This window comes from Lichenostomus cassidix, chromosome 8 (assembly GCF_008360975.1).
Source record: "Lichenostomus cassidix isolate B80296 chromosome 8, HeHo_3.0, whole genome shotgun sequence".
NCBI lineage: Eukaryota > Metazoa > Chordata > Aves > Passeriformes > Meliphagidae > Lichenostomus > Lichenostomus cassidix.
In genome coordinates, this window is record NC_139489.1 from 15,156,835 (window position 1) to 15,163,112 (window position 6,278).

A 6,278-nucleotide genomic window follows, 5' to 3' on the forward strand; every position below is an offset into this window, starting at 1 on the left:
TTTGTTTCTGGGTTACCCAAAGATCAAACATAACCATCTTTTGGGTTTGGTCCCTTGGGAGGGAAATCAAAAAAGTGCTTAAAAAAACATTGCTATACTTGACAAGATTTACAGCTGCTTGGTCTCACCTCCTGTGCACCTCCTTCCATTCCCTCTCTCCAAAAGCCAGCAAAATGGCCAGGATAAAAGCCATTCCCGCTGGAGCAGCTCCCCCGCTCCGGTTCCTGTGCTCTGCCAGGGACTGGGGGGATTCTGGGAGCCCTGCCAGCCCACAGGCAGGGGTGTGAGGGCTCCTTCCTCCCCCCTGTCATGTGCCTGCACTGCCAAGGGAAATGATGCTGTTAGTCCTTGCCTCTGACATACTCCCCTATAAATCTCCTGACGAGATTTGGAGATTGCTCCAAAGGCAGTTGGGCTGCCTGCATTTGGTATGGGACATTTTCCTCATTTCTGTTTCTTTAAGTTGTAAGTAATAATGTGTTTCAGTTTTGGTGTTCCATACCAAGACAGCACTGTCCTGCCAAGATGGAGCAAGAATTACTTCTCTCTGGTGCTTCTGGTACCATTGGAGGGAGGAGAGTGGTAAGCACAGTCCTAGAGCTTCCACATAAGGAAGCCCAGACCAGCATGAGGACCTCACTCCAGTCCTCTGGCTCCAGGCACACATTTGAAGGAGCTTCTGCTGGCAGAGAAGTTGTTTTCAAAAATACAGTACCCTCAAGGAGTGAATTAATCATGGGCAGTGGGGTTTGGTGGCTTTTGGTGTGGATTAGATTCCCACATACCACCATGGGCAGCACTGGCAAGGTGTGTGATCCCAAGGGTGTGGAGTAAAACACCTGCATTACAGGCAGGCTTGAACTGTTCTACTGTCAAGAATGATTTTATCAGTTCATCCTCTCCCCTGCTGCCAAGCTGATGAAGATGCACCTAAAGCAGTGTGTATGGGGACCACATCCAGCAGTGTCCTTCTTGTGGTGAGATGGCAGTGGCATGGACATTGAGAATGGTAATGGCAAGATGGTGCTTCCTTCCAAACCTCTCTCAATGGCCAAATGGGACATGCATGACCTTGTGCCATTACAGCTCTGCAATATCTAGGTTGTACAAAAGGCAGACCTGAGCTACTTCAGATAACTGTAAGGTCTCCCAGGAACCAGATGGAGGTGGCAAGGGGATTTGGGACTTCCAGATGCACCAAGAACCCCTGAGCACCCAGAGATTTCAGCACGGAGTCACTTACTGGTGCATGTGTTGCTGCCAGCCTGGTATGATACTCCAGAGCAGAGGCTGACTTGGTTTGTTGTGCTTTTCACATAGCTGGAGTAAGAGGGCTACTAAACTGTCTGTCAGAGGAATTTTGTCACATGAATTTTATGAAGTGTGGTAAATAAGTGTTGATATTTTTCTGAATTAAAACTGAATTTAAATGTAACCCTTGTCTCTTGCCAGCTGGGGTCATGTGGCACTGTTGGACTGGCTTGTGGAGACTGCCTGCAGTTCTATTTATTTAGTAAAATATTTTGGCAAAGCTCTAGCATCCTGTTTCCTTGCTGTGAGCAGAGAGGAGAAAGTAGTTAAAGCAGCACAAAACTTCAATACAGTCACAAGGTTACCCTTAGGAGCAAACTGCTGGCTACAGCTCGGAGCTAGATGAGATTTTTACAAGTTCAGAACAAGTTGCAAACAAAGTAATACCACAGAGCATAGTAATACCCTCAGCAAAGAGTGACTTTGGGAAGCTGAAGTGGAGGAGCAAATACAGGCAGGATTAGTGCTCAGGAGACTTGTGACCTCTTTTACTCATTTGTCCCTCTCCCAAGGCACATGATCCACTGCACTGCAGGGGTGGAGAGTAAGAGAGGAAGCATTACTGTGGTTGGATGCAAGAGCTGGAAGTAGCAGAGCGCTTCTCACCTGTGTTTTTAAGGTGATGCTACCTATAAGGCAGTTTATTTGCCCCCTTGACTGCAGCATCTCTGTGCTGGATGTGCTGAGGAGGACTGACAGCCTCAAAGGGACAGAATTTCTTGCTTTCTTTAAATATAAGTAATCCATTGCTACATCCTCACCACAGGGTCTCAGTGTGCCACCTGGGTGAATTTGGAAACGCCAACCCTTTTCACTGTCTGCAGCAGCACATCAGAATGCACAAATGGACTCTGAGTGTGGTAAGACATGGGAAATGAATACCATCCCAGCTGTGCTCCTAGATGGTGGCTACAATGCTCGCTGGGAACACAGCCTAACCTTTGCAGGGGTTTGCCCCTGTGGCTTGAATGAACTGAGAGCTTCTATAAAGCCAGGGGCGTGGACATTTGTTTCAAACCCCTTAGCCTATCAGGGGCATGAATTAGTAGAATAGACAAGAAAAGTAGCTTTCTGAGCTGATGGAAATGGCTTTGCAAGGCCTGGCACTTGTGCAGTGGAAGAGCAACCAAGTGGTCCTGCCAGTTCCGGGCTGGATTGGCCAAGCAGGTAGTGCTGGTTCCTCCTGCCCAGGCAGCCTCTCCCAGGAGCTTGGCATGGACACCCTGATAAACTGCCGGAGGAGCTGCAGAGCACATGCTTTCCCTTTGCCAGCAAGTATTTCTGCAGAGGTTGTGAAAGTGGAGAGCTACTGCTTCCAAGCTGCTGATAGCATCCGGTATAGGGAACCAGCTGCACAAGGGGCTCATCCCTCCCTTGTCCTAGCATCAGCATCCAGGCACCTTAAGCATCAAAGGTCCAGCTCTGCCACGGTACCTGTGCTGCTCACAGCTCCTGCAGAGCTCTGTGACTCTTTCCTTAGCATCATAACCTACACTCCCCTGTGATCACCCAAGTACTTGTAGTTGTTTTCTTCAGAGAAGTGAGGCTGGGACTTGGTGAGTGACCAACTTGTGCATCAACAGGAGCTTGAGCTTGTACCTGCTGCAAGTGGAGCTTTGCCATAAATTTTGCAAAGCAAAAGATTTTTTAGTGGGAAACCTGAAAAGAAAATTCAGTGCTTATCAAGCCTCCGAGAGGGGCAAATAAAATCTTGCAGGCCTGAAAAAAGTGAGGTGATGGGGCAGGGGGCTGCTGCATCCTGGGAGGTGTGATGATACCCAAGGTGGGGAGGAGTGTTAAGGTTCTGCTGGCCCTGATGCTCCAAGGGCTCAGGGGTTATGGTGCTTTTTCAAAAACAGGGCTGCAGCAGCAAGGCAAACTCTTTGTAAGAGAATGTTATGTCTATGACAGAGTAAAGGCTTCTACAGTCACTGAAGAAAGGGCTGTGGCCTGGGGAGTGAGGGACCGGTGAAAAGGTGTTTTGTTGGGACTTGGATTTCTCCTGGGCTTGTGTTGATGCCAGAAGGGCTGGGGCTCTCCCTTGGCAGGGAATGGGGAAATGGAGGAAACAGATGTGTTGCCATGGCAATGCAGGGAGCAGCTGCCATGGGCACAAGCCTCCTTTTCTGCATTCCAGCCCACACTGAGAGCCCACATGAGGGACAGTCAGCCCTGCAGGCTCACAGGCACCCTCTGACCCCACTGACCCCAGACAACAGGGTGGGATGGGGTGACTGCAGCACCCACACCACCAGCTGGGCTCCCCCTGACACCCACCAGCAGCAGGTTTGCCACTAGGACACTTGGGCCTTTCATTAAAAATAAAAAGCCTTTGCTTACTTAAATATCTTTTTTTTTCCTCAGCTTCATCTCTCCACTTCGTATTAAGAGGCTTCAAGGGTCCTCATTCATAAGGGGGCAAGAGGTAAGTCAGACTCTTTGAGGGAAGTTACGCCTAAATATGAAAAACATGTCTGCTCAGAACTTGCAGATCAGATTCCAGACCTGATCATCTCTGTGTCCCAGGTCTTGCAAAATATTTATTGATTTTTTTTTTCCAGAAAAAAAAATTAGTGGGTCAGTAGACGACTGAAGTGGTGAGTTTCCCAAAACTTCCCCTTGTTCTCTTTGGACCCCAAGGCTGGAGCACAGGGCACCAAGAGTCCCTATGCATCACCTCACCAGAGAGGGCAACAAGCTCTAAAGCACCAGGAACAGGGACATGTGGCAGAGGGCAAGTGAGGCCAGTTAGGGTGCTCCCAATGTCACTGATAGCTCTCCTCCCTGTGCTGCAGATGTGCTCAGCCCTGACAAGAACAGGTTCCATCTGTCTTAGTATTTGGCCCAGGATGTTTTAAACAGGGACTGGAGGAAAAGGAATAATTGCTGGCTGAACTAATCAGTAGGCTCCAGGATAGGATGTTCAATGGTATAGTTAGGTCACTGCCTCAGACCCCTCATGTGGCACAGGCTGCTTCCTCCTCCTTCAGCTCTTTCTGCATCCTTTGGCTGGAGTTGGAAGGCGAAGAGTAACAGTGTGACGTTCCATCCCAAGCAGCTAACAAGAGGTGGGACCTACCCAAATGACTTCCAGCAGATACCACCATCCCTGGGTACTCGAGGGTGCTTGATCCCAGTAGTTGAGTGAAACCCTCTATACAGCACAGGCCAGCTGAAAAATTTTTGCCAGGATTTTGATATGTGCTGAGACACTATCCGAACAAAAGTGAGCAATGTCTCCCCAAGTCAATAATTTATAATGTGTGGATGTTTTCCCTTGACAGCAATGCATTTGAGCCTTAGCCTTATCTAAATCTCATTTAACTAGCTATCCAAGAAAGTTTATAAAAGTAGCTGGAAACTGCATTTGAATCCATCCATTTGAGCTGTAGTTTCATCCAGTACTTGTTTAGAAGAAGTTATGCCGGAGAGATCTGCCTAATGTATGAGGGTGTTTTCCTTACACATTGCCTGCCTTGACATGTTTCCATTGGAGATCCCTCAGTTGTTTGGGATCTGTGATAATGATGATTTAGAAACAAGGCCAGCAAGGAATTCAGACAGAGTACAAACAAATGGCCCAAAGCTGCCTCCGTGCCAAACCTATTTCCATTTTTCACACCCTTTTTCTCTACAGCACAGACGGCCCATAACACTCAGTAAGTACACATTTACAGTCACTTCAGGCCTCCAAGGGCATCCTGCATGAGAACAGCTCTCATTATATATTATATAAAAAAAGTTTCAAGTTTAGGAGCCGTTAAAGTGAATTCCATTAATGCCATGCTTCTATCAGTCCTGCAGCTCTCTCTGTAGGTTTTGATCTCATCTTTACATGTGCCTTGGATGCTTTGGTTGCCTTCCAAGATGGCAAAACTAATTCCCTGGTTTTTAGTTACATGGTGTCCCCAAGCACTTTGTTTTCAGATCTTTAATGTATTATTTGCCATGGATGCACAGATAATGCAATAGATGCCAGGTTTATTACAGCTTATGAAGATTCTGTGAATTTTTTTCCCATTGCAATCTTCATGAAGAAGTTTGTTTATTCTGCAAAACTTCAAAGCATTCAAATTTAAACATTTTGCTTTTCCTTTTATGGCTGTGAAAAAGAGAGGTGAGACCTCAGGATGTGAGCCTCTTCCACAGTGTCACTGACAGGCAGCAGATACTACAGAGGCCAGGGGAAACTGGGAACACACCTAACAACATCTTATAAGGGTGAAGGGCAGGGTTTGAGGTGAGGAGCTCACTGAGCAGTGCTGCTGGTGGAGGCAGCAGGAGCTGAGAGGCTCAGCCCTCACACACAGTGCTGCTTTGTGCAGCAGGGGACAGGTGATGTTCCCTCCCTGGATTATTCCCCTTTCTGTAGTGAAAAAAGTAGAATTCACTAGAGATGCTGCTGGGAACAGGCTTGGGGAAATTTCTCTCTTTTCTTCGCTATTACCTTGCTAAGCACACACTGAGAATGATGCCAGCTATTCCCCAGGACAGGGGCTGGGTCTGGCCCCAAGTGGGGCCATGCTCCCATGCCAGCAGGGCTATGTACAGAAGTTAAAGCCTGATACCCAGTGTCTCCCTTGCTGCCCTAAAACAGCCACCCCCTGACTCTCTGTCATCTCCATCCCCACCTTTGGCATGAGGGGACCATTTAAAGGAGTTTGTCAAGCTGACAAGAGGTGATGTAAAATACTCTAAAATCCTCAGGTGAAGTTCACTGATAAAATAACCTGTTATTGCCCTGGATCTCATCAGACTTCCCTGAAAATCTTTCTAACAGTTCAATGGGAGCAATGCAGGGCTGTATGCAGCCAGCAGGGTTGGTAAGGGGGTTTTGCACTTCCCAGGTGAAATAGATGCTGATTTGATCCTGGTGACAGGTACATATACAGCAGATAATAATTACTCTGTGTCTGTCCCAGGGATTTACAGCTGAGTGAAGCTCCTGCTCAGTAAAGTAAAGCCAG